Raw genomic sequence first — 15,182 nt, forward strand, 5'->3', positions numbered from 1 at the left:
AATGGGCTGTAATAGAGAGGAGGGGAAGGAAAACAGAAGAACAAGGGCTCCTGAGAATTTATTAATTTTTTCCACTAAATTAGACAAAACTTAGTCTCAACACAGAGGAACCTTAAAAATGTGAAAAAATAAAATATAACAAAAATATACACATCAATGGAATTTTATCACCATCCCAATAGAAAAGAAACGAATTTTTCTATCATGAAAATGGAAAACAAAAGTATGGAAAAATTGATTCCACCCCCAAAAGTGCAATTTTTCTTCTTAATCAAATAGAAGTTGTATTATCTCTCTTTTCACGTGTAAGCAAACTTGCACTAAATGGCAGCATCTTTTCATGTATAGGCAATTGCCAGTTTCACAAGTCTGGATTCTCAATGTATGTATTCAAGCCACGCTTTGCTTCCCTTTAATCGATCTATATAGTTTCCTGTTGATCTGCCTGCTGCATTTTCGCCGTGGACCGCCAGCGCTGGCGGGTCAATCAATGGTCCTGACCATGTTTGAACTGGCTCTTTTGAATAGGTGAACGAAGTGGAGCTATATGGGACATCAGGAGGAACAAATGCAGGATCAATATGCTGAGATGCTCCTATAGGATAGCCAAGCGCCCCATCCTGGTGAGGTGGAGGAACTTCTTGCTCTTTTGCATCGCATGATTAATCAGCCGTCTCCTCTGTTTTAGAAAGATAACAACTTTGTAAACAATTCAAGCACATAAAAGCAAAACCAAACGCCAGTCATTCAATAAAATAATGCTGATTCTAGATTGCTCCATGTGACTCAATAACAACCTCAAATCCGCACTGAGGTAGACTCAGCATATATGATGAAATACCAAACCAATAACCTAAAGCTCATTCAAAACTGAAACAATAACTTGTCTTCCAGAATAAAAATAACAGAATTCCTAACTGGCAGTGGTGAGTGGATTCTTTGGTCAAAATTAGTGGCAAAGGAAAGGACACAAAGGTATAAACACTAGTTTATCACTGCTTTTACTCAGCCATAACTTGAGTTATTTGCTACTTCTTTCATGACAAAACTAAAATCACAGGTTATGATCATCCAAGAATTTGCAAGCAAAAGCATCCATACAAAATGCAATTGATAATTCTCAAACATACATCAATATTAGATTGAAGCTCTGCATTGGCCTCTGGAGCAGGCATTGGCCGAGGAGCACGATCACGTGTCCGCGGTTTTTTGAATTATCACCCTGGGCTTTAGCAGCAGCCTTGCCTATGAATCATACCAGAAAAAAAGAATTACATACATTACTTAATCAGAGAAGGATGCTAACAAGAATGACGCAAAAGACACACAGATATTATGCAGCATGGACCAAAATTTGTTTGCATTGAAAATGAATCATTTTCTTCTTTATTGAACAGAAAAAAAGGACAAAGAAAATAATAATATCTAGAAACAAAATGAAATGATTATAATTGTATTAAATCCTGTCTTAGGGAGTATCCATGAATGGATGTGAATAAGTGCACAGTGGGGACAGAATGGTAAACAGAAATGAAACCAGTTAATTGCTTTGCATAACTAATCTTAAAAATTATTTGAAGCCCACCATTTATTTCAATCATGCAATTCCTCTTGAATCTATTCTGAATCAGACTAATCCTGAGTTGCAGATATACTGGTGTTTTTAATAAAATTTGCCTTGAAATAAACTGAGGTCTAAGATTCATACTTTCCACAGAAGAATTTCTCTCCTTATTACTTGGATATAAGAGCAAATTGCATTATGGGAATAACATCTCTATATGTCGCTATCGATTATAAATAGATATGCAAGTATGCCCTTTACACGATCAGCCGCACACATGGAGATTCTAAACATTGCACGATAAGATATAATAAAAACAAATGAAGGTCTAAAGAGCCACCTTCGAGCTTCATCATCTCTCTGCTTAGCATCCATCTCCTTACTTGGGGATATTTTGGGAGACTAGAAGGTTCGCAAGCCGTAGGCTCTGTTGTGAAGAACTGCATCAATAGAAAGTGAAAAGAAATGATAAAGGGAGGTTGATACATTGTTTTCGTATAAATTATATAAGATATTACGTGTCCATGTAAGAACAAAAAAGGCACAATAAATCAAACACAAAGTTGATTATAAACTTGAATTTAGGAACAAAAAGGCACAATAAATCAAACACAAACTTTTCATTATAAACTTGAATTTAGGATTTCAAGAGATATTTGCATAATTGGGGTCTCAGCATTGGAGCCTCCGACTTTAGGCAATGCTTTTTCTTTTTGTTAGTTTACCTCTAACTCTGATTGCAGTAATAAAACCATACATGTTGGAAGACAACATCAAATACAACTATAGAAAAGACAACCTACTTCACTTTTAGGGCAGCTGTGGCTGTCTGACGTTCAGCTGGATCAATTGCAAGAAGAGTTTCAATGAGAGGAAGTGATGATGGTGGAAAATCTTTAAATGTCTCTCGTATGCATCTTTGTAAGGCTCTCGAGGTCTAAATAAGGTTGCATGCGGTAACTTTGATTTCTTCCAGTACTCATCTGAAGGTGAACCACATAGCTTGTATATCTTATGCAATTGCTCTACCTGACTCATTGAGGAAACAATCATCATTAGACTTGAAGAATACGTATGCATCCCAATTTATCAACTTAATTTGTGCAACCAGAAAGCAGAAATATGTCAACTCAACTAAGTCATTATCACAAACTAATTAAGGTCTTTATGTAAGTCCGTTTTCTAAACCATTCTGGGATATATCTTCGGAGGATTTAAAGCCCTATATCCATGGTCTGTGCGTGCTTGTGCATCTCAGGAGAACTTTCAGAAACATATCAAGACCAAGAATTACTATAACTAGCAAGATGCCCGATCAAACCAATTCAGCTAGCATATCCTTTGCATTCATATTGATATCCTTCATTAGTTTTTATAGATAATGTCATTCATTAGTAACCGTCAAATATTTCAGCTAGCCTCCACATCCCATTATTTAAAGCATTATAACATATTTGTATCCAACCATTTTTCTGCCTAAAACAAAACTCAAAGCTTTTGTGCAACCCTAACCAGAACTGCAAAGGCTTTGCCCTAGCACTAGCTCCTATCCAACTACCAACATCATCAGATAAGTGTGGTTTACCTTCAAGTTTTGGGAATTAAATTGACTCAGAAGGTAAAAATCATGATAGACAAAAGGTTATTATATAAAATTGTATTAATAGAAATGAAAGTTCTCCTGAAAATTAGAAGCCAACGATAAAGTATTATTTACCTCAGTACGTCCTGGCATAATGGGCTTTCCAGCCAATAACTCAGCTAATATACAACCAGCACTCCAGAGGTCGACACCAACACCATAATCTGTAGCCCCAAGAAGAAGTTCAGGAGGATATACCATAGAGTAACTACCCGACTAGTCATTGGATGCTTGTGATTGGGATCAAAGAAAGATGCCAATCCAAAATCAGCAATGCGAAGTATTCCTTCATTGTCAATAAGAAGATTTGATCCTTTGATATCACGATGTAGCACACCACGGTTGTGGCAGTGCTCAAGACCAGATAATAGTTGATGCATGTAACACTTAACCTGAAATATGAACAGATGGCACATAGTAGAGAGTAAATGAAAACAACTCTTCTTATGGCTATTTCTCTGTGCAAGAATAGGGACCAGATACAATAGTGAATTCAAAACAGATTTGGATTTACCTGTGACTCTGTGAACTTTACTCCTGGGCTCACTGCAAGTCCAGCTAAATCATGCTCCATGTACCGAATACCAGGTACAAACTACATCCTGGATGTAACTAAACCCTCCAATTTTACAACATTCAGATGGTCCAGTCTCCGCAGAATGAGGATCTCTTGCCATAAACTTCACACTTTCAGGTTCCAAATTATCAAATCGAACCTTCTTCAAGGCAACAATTTTACCCGATAACAAATCCCTAGCTTTATACACATTGCTATATGTTCCTGACCCAATCTACCATCAAGAATCAATAGAAATAAGAACATTATTAACTCTAAACACATAAAAATTAGAGAAGATAAAACTCAACAATGAATGAACAAGCTCAAATGCGTTTGATCATGACATCTTCCTCTCATCTGAAGTAAACTCAGAGTCATTATGAGTTTAGTTTTAAGAACCACATTGTTATATCATGTATAACAGAACTTCCATTAAGCAAAGCGAATTGACCAAACTATCCATAGATTCATAATTAGTTTCAGAACCACCAAAGTTGCATCATGTCAAAATTATTCACACAGACCTTATCAATCTTCTCAAATGTGCCCATTGGAATCCATCCATTGAGAGCCTCCCACACACTGCTGATAGCCAGGGCGGCCATCCAGCTGCAACCTGCACACCACGTGCTTTGGTGGGTTACTCAACCTAGGGTTTGGCCTTGACCTCCTCCTCTCCGCCTTTATTTTATCTCCCTCGCTTTTATCTTCTTTCTGGGACTCCTCATTTTGAATCTCAACAAAACTACTAGTATCAGTCTTTGTCGCAGAATCATTGTCTAGTGTTCTACTGGATTCAACACTCGGGTGCTTGACCTCTCTAGACTCTGAAACTATGCCAGAGGATACCTCTCTACCTAGAACACACCCCATTTCTTAAATCTAAGCATCATTCCTCATCATATTCCATGTGATTTCTTCACAATCGGCAACTAATCACTGCATATCAAAAAATGATCACCAAGCATAAAGCAACTCAATTACTGTTTTTGTCTGATCTGAAAGTATGAAGTTCAAAAGTAAAACAAACACAACTAATCAAAGTGAAAATCGTATTAAACAAATAAAACAAGCAAATCAAATCCTTATCTTTTCAGATTCAAGACTCTCAAAATAGTCAAAATGATAAAAAAAAAAAGGTTTTGAAATTACAGCTCAAATGATAACCACAGCCATATGAGCTAATAATAAATACACCCAAATCACAAACCCATAAGAATTGGAGCTTCTGAGATTATTAACCATAGAAAAAGTAAAAATGATCTAACAAAGAGAGGGGGGAAAGATAAAAGAAATGAGAGATGGAAGCTTTAAGAACAAAATTGAAAGGGAAAATGAACTAACAAGAACAAGAGAAAGAGCTTTAAAATCAGAGAGAGAGAGAGATAGCTGAAGAAAGTGATGTTTAGAGAGACAGAGATACTTACTTGGATTGAATCTGAGTGAAAAGAGAGAGAGGGAAGAGTAAGTTTTGTAGTATATGTTAACAATCTGCTGTATTGGAAGTATTAGTTTTGGTTTTCTTGGGTCATTCGGATTTCTTTTCTGGGTGTTGTTTTGCCCTTCTCAGACAAAAAAGAATAAAGAGAAACAGTAGCAAAGAGATCAATTTGCCCTTTGCCTTTGGTTTTCCTGTTCTCTCCAAGTCAAACCCTGTGCCTCCTTCTCTCTCTCTCTCATGGATTTTCATTCTTAAATTAATGGGCATGTTTTATTCCCAAAAGAAAATTTTAATAATTTGTTTTAAAGTTACAAATAGTAACATGGTGAAGATTTAGAGTTCTTCCCAATTGAGGGACTGTATAATACACAGTTTTTCTTTTTCCTATATTCACTATAAAGTGTCCAACTTTTATTACTATTGATTGATGATAGTGAGAAAAATCTAAGAGAATTTATTATTTCTCTAATTAATAAAAGAAATTAAAATTTATAGATTCTTTTATTAATTGAATTTGAAGTGCATATTAAACTCATATACACATTATGTAACTTTAAAATAATAATATAAGAATTTTGAGTAATTTGAAATTCTTTAAAGGGATATTTGAAATTCTATGAACTAAAATTGTGAATTTTCTAAAACAAATAAAAATAAGATAATTTTAAAAATAATAATAAGGAAATATAATAATTAGTAAGACCATTTATCATAAGGTGAGAGACCATTATTGAAACAACCTAATCAATTAACAACATAAAGTCTTAAACTGACCTAACTCAAAATAAGTTTAGTAGTACAGATTATCTGTCTAAGCTTATTGTTTAATTTAATCATATACATTTTTTTGTCAGTAAAGCTATCATGTAAGGTCTATAATCTGTCAATTAGAGGTCAACTTGTTTTCTTTTCTTGATATTGAAAGGAATATTTTGTGGATGGTAAGGAAGAGCTATTTTCATACATAAATTTAAAATTAATGCTTAGTAGTGAAAATGTGGTAAAAGGTTTAACACATGAATATTGACAGAACCATGTCAAAAATATTCTTATTTCAAATCAAATGGTGCAATGGCTTTTCCTTTCAAATGATGGATCTACCCATTACCCTTTCTTTATCTTTTCCTCATAATGAAACAGCTTGTACAAAAGTAATTTGACCAGAGAAAATAATAATAATTTGCTATTAAGTTCTTTATTTATTAATAGAATAAGAAATAAAGATAGGCCTGTCCCCTTAATTTGATCCACCACCTCATTCAAATCAACAATTTATTATTATCATTATAAGCTTGTCAAATAAAGAATTCTATAAAAACAAGTTGTTTAGTTCAAGAGTATTAATTAATTAGTTTGACAAGTGAAAATTATGCAACAGAGTTTTCTTTTAAACACAAATTTGATTTTAGGAGAGATACATATCACTATCAACCCCACCAGAGAATTTGCAGATGGTGCAATTCAATGGACATGTGCTTTCTTTAAGTTTTAATCAATTCAACTTCCATCCATTGGTTTGCTTCCCCCCCTGCACTTGCTTTGTTCCTATTCTGATCCTATCACTTTCAGCATACCATCCAACAATAAATAAATTTTGTGTAGGCATACTCTCTGCAAGAAAATGTCAAGACATCTCAACTATTTTTTCTGTTCTATTTTTTTTATTTCTTTAAGAACAAAACATCTCAACTATTAATTATTTATCAAAGGCAATGCAGCCATTTTAACTAAGTGTTGTATTAATTTAATCACTGAATTTCATTAATGGTTTGTTCTTTCAACACAAAACTAAACTATAAACCCATTTCAGTTTCAATTCCTGAACTGGGGAGCAGCAGACTACTACTGTGCAAGTGAATTGCAAAATATAATTCTCATAGTATATCCAATTCTAACAGAACCGCTCATTATCACATCCAGAAGAAATTAGAGGATATAGAAATAAGCTAAGAAACGAGATCAGCCAAGGAAAACAAAAAAATATAAAAAAATTATACAGTAAATTTATAGCAGTGTGGAGTTACTGCCTAATTCCTTCTCCAAAATTGCTGGGCAGCCAGTAACCTCAACCTTCCAGGTTTTCCTATACCCTACTCTTCTTCTTCTTATCTTCTTGCTTGGTGTTTTAGTTTCTTCGTCTTGTTCAGCATGCTTTCGCTTTTTCCTTTTTCTCCTGCATCAACATTCTCATTTTCATTCTGCACATCATTGTCTTCGCCTTTATGTTTCTTCTTTTCTTTTTCTTTCTTTGCTTCCCTTCATCTTCCTGCTCAGTGGTTCCATTTCCACCATTTGGCACTGCTGTTTCCTCTTCTTCAGTATTATTTTTCTTCTTCTTCTTTCTTCTGCTCACCAGTAACTGGAGCCTCTTGTGCTACTCCCTCATTAAGAGGTTCGGCATCTTCTTTGGGACAATTTCTTCCCCAGTCCCAGACGTGGAGTTTGGTGTTTGCTCAAGAACAGCATCAGCAGAAGCATCGTAAGCCTCGCACAAAGCACAAAAGTGTTATTCCTTGCCTGCAAAATGAGAGAAACCTAGGAGTAAATTTTTTAAAAGATGGACCTTGGCAGGAGTTATCAATCCCCAGCTCCCTTCTTTCGATCCTTGTCATAAGCTTCTATTTTTGGTTTGCCTTTATTGGATCCCGCAGATCGAACTCAATTCTCTCCTTCAAGGCTCCTTAACCGTTCTTCAAGCTGCAGATTATAACATATAAACAAATTTTTCCCCAAATCCAAATGGAAAGAAGAAGCTTTACATTGGCAAAAACTTTGAAGTACCTTGGCTCGGTGTTCCAGTCCCAGAGAATTATCTTCGCCATCTCCAAGAGCATCGTAACGAATTGCCAGTGCAGCTTTAGCAGCAAGTGATCTTGAAATTTTCCCTTTGTCTTAGGAGCTGCCTGGCCAACTAAGGACGCATGGAAAATAAGACCATATTTGGGAGTTGAATGCTTTGTCTTTAGAGCTCTGAAAAGAGCCTTTTCAGCCCCAAGAATCTGAACTGTGCTCCCAGGCTGCTTTGCAAGATTTAATAAGCTACCCCCATGAGCACTAAGCGAGCTCCAACAAGCTCTCCAACAAGAGCAGTCAAATTCGTGCAATGGTGTTCATCCTGCTTTTAAGTAATCATACAGTTGAGCTCTGTATTCAGCTAGAGATAAAACCTGGTCACAGAGTTCTCTGATATTTATCAAATCAACTTCACTAACTTCAGTCCCCATGGATATCAAAGCTGCCTCCTTCAGTTCAGTCTCAACTTCTTCTGGTAGCACCTATGGATTTTAAATGGTAAAATGAGTAAAACATTTTATATGCATGGTTTTGCACCTCTGTCAAAGTGATAAGTAAATGGGCAAAAATATTGTTCAGGTGGGAGCCACTGGCCAGGATATGGCATTAGCCCACAGACAGCAAGCATATACTGGAAAAGAAAAAAGAACATGCAAATAAATAGAATTCATGATTGCATAAACCCCATAAGCCAGTCATGCAGGAACCACCATTTCCAATTAAAATAAACAAATTTAGATCTTTATCAGAGAAATCAAGCTTGACAGCATTATTACGGCTACCCATCAGTTTCACTGCCTTGGCATAAAGGATGTTGTCTTGTACAATCTTAGCTAGTTCAGGAAAATGCCAACCATACCATTCCCTAACCTCATTGCATGTGTGTTGAGCTCCTTATCAAGGTCATCACAAACCAATAGCTTGAATAATCATTGTATCAACCTACATAGAGAAAAGAAATGGAATAAGTACTAAAGCAGCACCCCAAAATCCAAATAGTATAACTTCTAAAGAAAATTACTAAGAAATTAAACTGACAATATTTTGTCAGCAAAAAGACAGCAAAAATTTCAATTAAGAAAGATGACCTATTAAGAAATCCCACTAAAACGTTCATTAACATAGACCCATTAATCCAGCTTTACTAGGCTCGTTTCAACAGAAAAGAAATGTCCTCAGAAAATGAATGGAAAATATACACAATCCCGATAGTCAGATAACATCAACAACCTCATATACCAACTTTAGAAGAAATTACCTCGCAAAGAAGGCACAATGCAGTATTGTTTTCCTCTTTGGCAGGTCAGGAGAATATGGATATTGTATACAGTATCCACATCATCAATGAATATGTTTAACAAGTTAACATGACTTATTTTAGTCATAATTTCTTTTTGACCCAGTGACATACACTTACTTGTACATGGAAGTGTTGCCGATATTTTTAATCCAGTATCACCATGCAATAGATGAAATCATATTCAGTGTCACAGCACTACCATGTGGTCCCAACAGGAAGATACATAGATATGACATCAAACTATGGTATTGCAAAGCATAAGTTAAACAAAAGTACCTTATCAGGGCTGAACTTCAATTTGTACCTAGACAGACTATGAGATAAACCCAGGCTCATTGGTGCCAAATCTTGAACACCTAGACCAGATATAAGTTCAGTTAACTGACTCCTAACACCTCTCATCAACTCCATGACAGCATTGCTATGAACACAATCTATTTTCTGCAACACATGATACTTCCAACTTAGAAAAAAGAAATACCTATCAATAATTGAGAATGGTTGCCATAAAATCATTTTCTAGAGATGTAACCAGACCAATTTTTCCTTGATTGCATTTCCAAGCTTTGAATCAGCCACACCTAGTATTTCCCCATCACAATGTGCACGCAAAACTTGCGCAGACCTTTGCTAGCTGTTCCTTCAATAATTTTTGTTGCTGCTTCCAGAGCCTCCGATGTATTCTCGAATTTTGAAAAGCTTTCAACTTGACAACCTGATATTTGAAAAGACAAGTTAGATGGTTTACAGCATTGCTAAATGAGATAGAAAGAATGATAACATGTCAAAATGGAGAGATTAAATCTAGGTATGCCAATTAAGCACAAAAAAGAAGGTTCCTTGACATATGTCAAAGGACAACTGAAGTAGTACAAGTAGTGATTGCTATGCCATAAGAGGTACGCAAGTTGATTTGTTAAATAAAAAAAAAATCCATTTCATTAGTTCTACGCACAGAGACAAAACATATATATAGATTAAATAGGTAGAATCATATAGAGATGACCTTTCTTGCAGAGTCTGCAGTAGAAAATTTTGATAAGTCCTGCAAAGGAAAACAAATAGGAAAGTAAGCTTTAACCCTTAATTTTGAGCATAAGAAAATCCCAATTATCCATTTTTTCAAAGTACAAAACATAGAAAATGATGTAATAAGCTATTTCGATTCTCCAATATTTTAACTATTCAAGATTCGAGGAATCAGAATTGAGAATTACACATATTCACATTAGTGACCAGATTTTCATCATTCAAAACCAAGAGAAAAGGAATATGATGCACACAATCTTATGTCTCTTTACCTCAACTTTAGATAGTTTCCTTCATCCAAAACTTTAAAGAGGGCAAAGCCCGCTGGTGTCTCAAACAACACAAGCATCTTTCTTTCAAGGCCTCAAAATCAACCTGCAGAAAAATCCACACCAAACGAATTGTTACGATCACTTTGTATCCACCCATTTCAATTTCCTTACTTCAAACAACCATGCAAAGGAAAAAATCAAACTTTATTGAGTTTTCACCAAACCCATCTCGCGTCCGATATTAACAAGCTTTTAAACAGATTAAATATCTTTCAGTAGGAAAGAAAAGGGTGTCCACTCTGATATCAGTTAATCCTATGAAGCCATATGGCAGATATCACAGAGAAGATAACCAATGACTGTATAAATATCTATAAAGATATACAGACAAAAAATCAAGTCTTCGCACTCTAGGTTTATTGAAAACCAGGTAGGAGATAGCTCACCTCTTCACAACTGCAATTTTGTTCTAGAGAAAGAGTTATGGGATCTAGAGTAGACTCTAGGGTTTTAAGTTCAAAAGCAGACCTTATACTCACCGTTTCAATTGATTATTTAAAAAGGTTTTATGCTCGCGGTTGTTCAGTGGACGGCGGACACCGCCCGGGGATAGTTTAGGAAATCTTGTAGGGTATATTTGGAATTAGCAAATAATATTCATAAACATAATTTAATTTGTGATAAAATTAAAAATATAACAGATACATATAAATAAATTAAACTCTATTTATATAAAATATATAGATTTATATTATTATGTTTTTAAATTTGAATGATTATGTATTTTATTTTTAAATAATATTTATATGTATATTCATGCATTTTAATTAGCGTGAATTGTATTTTAATTTTTAAATTAAAATAATTATATCCACGTGCTTTATTGTTGGATATCAAAAAATTTAATTTAACATTTTGTTAACAATTTTTTCGAATTTATTTTGAGAAAAGTATTAATTCACTTCTTCCAAGAAACATTGTTTTTTAAAACAAAATTGGGTGAAGAGAATCAAATCCTAATTAAGCTTAAAGAATATGACTTCCAAATGTGATATATCTACAATATAAAAAACTATAACAGCTCCTTTATATATGATTACATTCATAAAGCATCATGGGTGCATAAACACCACCATAAATATAATTTTAAAATATACTAACCGAGTATCTGATTTTTTTTTTAAGAAAAGAAAGATTAATCAAATACGGAAAAGAGAAGCAAAAAATAGGATGAATTCTCCAATGTTTATGCTCATATTCTAAGCTTGGAAAACTCTGAAGTTGTTGAGATATCTTCAGGTACTGAACCGTTCTTCTGTTTGTTAAGTAATGCTCCTTCTTGTCCCGCAGTTGGCATTTTCCGTGCTGGTGGTGGAGCTGAACAGACTGGTACAACTGACCTTATTCGAACGGCTGGTGCCATGAAACGTGGGTGCATCCCCACAAAGTCCATTCTCTGAGGCTGGGGTCTGGCTGAATATGAAGGAGCTCCTGTTCTCATTCTTGATGGACCAGGAATTTGTGCTGCTAAATCATGTGGTCTGGGCACTGAAGAAACAGGACCCATTGTTCTGATTCGTACAGGAGGTGCTGCAGGCAAAGGTCTAGGACCCACATTTCTAATCATCACAGTAGGTGGTGGTCTACAACTTGTTGAACTTTGTCTTGGAGAAAATTGTGAAGAAGCATGGCAAGAGACAAAAACACCTGGACTCTGCACCCGGAAGTCTACTTGTGAGTATCCTGAATCTGTGTTCCTATGGGAAGACTGCCCACTTGGGTTCTCTGCTAGTCGAACATTTTCAACTTTGCTCTCCACTGCATTATTTTTGTCATCATCGTGACTCTCCTTAAATCTTGCTTCAGCGCTTAAGTTGCCGAGAACAGGGGATCTGAAATTATTGATGGTGAGCAGTCAGATAAATCTTCTGGTTTCTCCTCATTTATCTCCTGAATGGTAACGCGGACTTGCCCCTGACTGAATCAGAGTCCACATTATCTGAGAGGCATAGTAATGGTCCTGAGGATGCAATTGTAATTTGGGGCCAACAGGTACAGTTTCTTGCTTCCTTAAAGGAAAAATATATGGAATTTGGGGCAGTACAGACTGCATATATGGAAGCATTGGAGGAGCGGGAGGAGGGCTGGTGGAACTTGAAGCGTCAACAGGCGGTTGTGCAACTGCAGCAATTGTTCTTGCTGCCACATTTGATATATGGCTATTTCAGGGAAAAACTAGGATATGCCCAGTTTTGGCTCTGCATAGGATAGAGGCTTGGTGTCGGAGGGGTCAAGTCCTTGCAGACAGGGATAAATCTCTCATGTCCCGCTTTCGGCAATCATTTTGCTTGTTAATCTTCAATTCTGAAGGTTGTACAGATGCAAGAAAACGAGCAATTACAACTTGTTCTTGCTCCTCACTGCCCTTTCTATTTTCCACCAGAGAAGAAGATAATGAACTGGAAGATGATGAGCCATGTTGAACCACTACAAAGACATAATAGAATATTTAAATAACTCGACTATAAACAACTGATAAAAGCAGAAGACTGCAAATGCATGAACATACATTTTCCAAGAAAACTGGGTGAAAGTGAAAAGATGAAACAGTTTGAGGTTAACTGGAAGTGAAAAGATGAAAATGATGATTATCTATGTATCAGATGGTTCATTTGAATATTTAGTTATCGAAATGACAGAATGCTTGCTGGGTGGAAATTATATGGAAAAAATAAGACAGTTCCATCAATTTGATCACCTATAGAGTCTTTTAGCTTTAAACTTTACAAACCAGTAAAAGTAGAGAACCAGGGATACTGGTACCCAAATTCAACCCAATGGTCAAAGGCCTATTTAATATCAACATACAACTTAAAGAACTGATTCAGTTTTCATTCACAACCAATTTATGCATTCATAGAAGGAGAAAAAAGAAATTGATGAGGGAGAAAATGCATCAAAATCCTCATGAAGCTTTTCCAAACAATGGCAGGACACACAATGTTCAAGGAATTTGTTATGGGTAGTAGTTGCAACAAGGCAGCTCAGAGTATATTTCCACCACCTAAGACAAAGTCACTACTAAAAGTCAGAATTTTGGACTTACTGCTGAACATCTCCTTATCTCTCTCTATCTGACACAAACACATACACAAACATGCAAATGCTAATGGTTGCTTACCCACTTTCTGGATATTATAACTAATATATTAATCACAAAAAATTTCACTGTTCAGGAAAGAAACCAATGAAGTAAAGGCTGAACCTATGGCTTACTATTGTATTCGCTTGGGAAGGATCTTTTCCTCCTTGAGATCAAGCGGTTGGGAAACTGAATTATGTGCTAGCCAGCATAAGAGTCACGGAATCTAATAAAAGGATGAAACACTTACATCTCTTTAGGGCAGACCAGGCAGCCATTGCAGCATTCTTCTGAGCTTGTTTCTTGGTCCTAGCTGGCTCCCCAGTAAAGCTCATTCCTGCAAGTTCAACTGTGCAAGAGAAAACAGGAACATGCCCAGGACCTGAACTAACAGTGGTGTACACTGGAAGCTTTAAGCCAGCTCTGTGGGCAGTCTCTTGGAGCAAGTTCTTATAGACTCCAGTTTCATCCTGCACAGTATAACGGCAGAAAAACACATTATATGCAAATACATTGAAAATGAGTCGTGAAATGACTTTTTTTTCAAAATAGTAAGCAGGGTATCAAGTCAATTAAAAAACAGGAGCCAAAAAATTAATTAGCACCAATGAGATGTATGCAAAAAGCATCCTAATGTTGAGCTAGAAAAGAATTCTTTTTCTAAATCTGAAAGAAGAACATGAATATATAATAATCAAATGCTCACCAGTACTCTAGCAGCTAATGCTCTGGAGGGGCCTCTGCTTGCAAGTGTGTTCAGTGCTACCTCAGCAGCTGCATGTTCTGCCTGCCTCAAAGTAGAGCAAAGGCAGGGCTTTCAAAGTTTCACCATTGAAATTGACAGTGGCTTTGAACCGAGGGGCATGATCTGGTCCTTCCCTTATACATGAATAAGATGGCAAGTTGAAGCAGCTTCTTTGAGCCAACTCTTGCAGTTGGTTTTTATACATATCTATACAGACAACGTTGAACATACTGTGAGAAAATGAAAAACAAAAGTTGCCTACTCTTACGCCATAGGAAGAAAGAGCTTTGCATCTGTTACCTTCTCAACATGCAAAGCGACAATGACAAAAACATACTAGCAAATTTCCCACTAAAACTGAAATAAAAGGCAATACTTTTTTGCAGTACTGCCACCTCAATTTCTTACATAAATTCCAAGCAAGTAGGAGGACGTAACATGTTTAACATTTTGTACAAAAAGTAAGAAGGTAAATCAGTTTGCTATAAAGCATATTAAACTTAGCAAAAATGCAAACTTTTGCTTGTGTAAATGTTCCTCGGAGTAATGTAAAAGAAAAAAAAAAACACTGATAAAATGGTCAGTTGAAATTCAAACGCTAAAACTGGTAAATTGCTAAAACTACAACCAATATGCTTTTATGGCAGCAAATTGTGTACCGTTGCTATTCTATCACTGGTTTAGCACGTTAATCA

At 35.8% G+C, this 15,182-nt stretch overlaps 3 pseudogenes; all 3 read right to left on the minus strand.

Annotated features, from left to right (window-relative positions):
• Positions 1-377: 377 nt before the first annotated feature.
• LOC125370558 lies at positions 378-5,281 on the minus strand (annotated as a pseudogene).
• A 1,929-nt stretch (positions 5,282-7,210) lies between these two features.
• LOC125370559 lies at positions 7,211-11,230 on the minus strand (annotated as a pseudogene).
• A 390-nt stretch (positions 11,231-11,620) lies between these two features.
• LOC125370513 lies at positions 11,621-15,176 on the minus strand (annotated as a pseudogene).
• Positions 15,177-15,182: the final 6 nt, after the last annotated feature.

Source organism: Ricinus communis, chromosome 7 (assembly GCF_019578655.1).
Source record: "Ricinus communis isolate WT05 ecotype wild-type chromosome 7, ASM1957865v1, whole genome shotgun sequence".
NCBI lineage: Eukaryota > Viridiplantae > Streptophyta > Magnoliopsida > Malpighiales > Euphorbiaceae > Ricinus > Ricinus communis.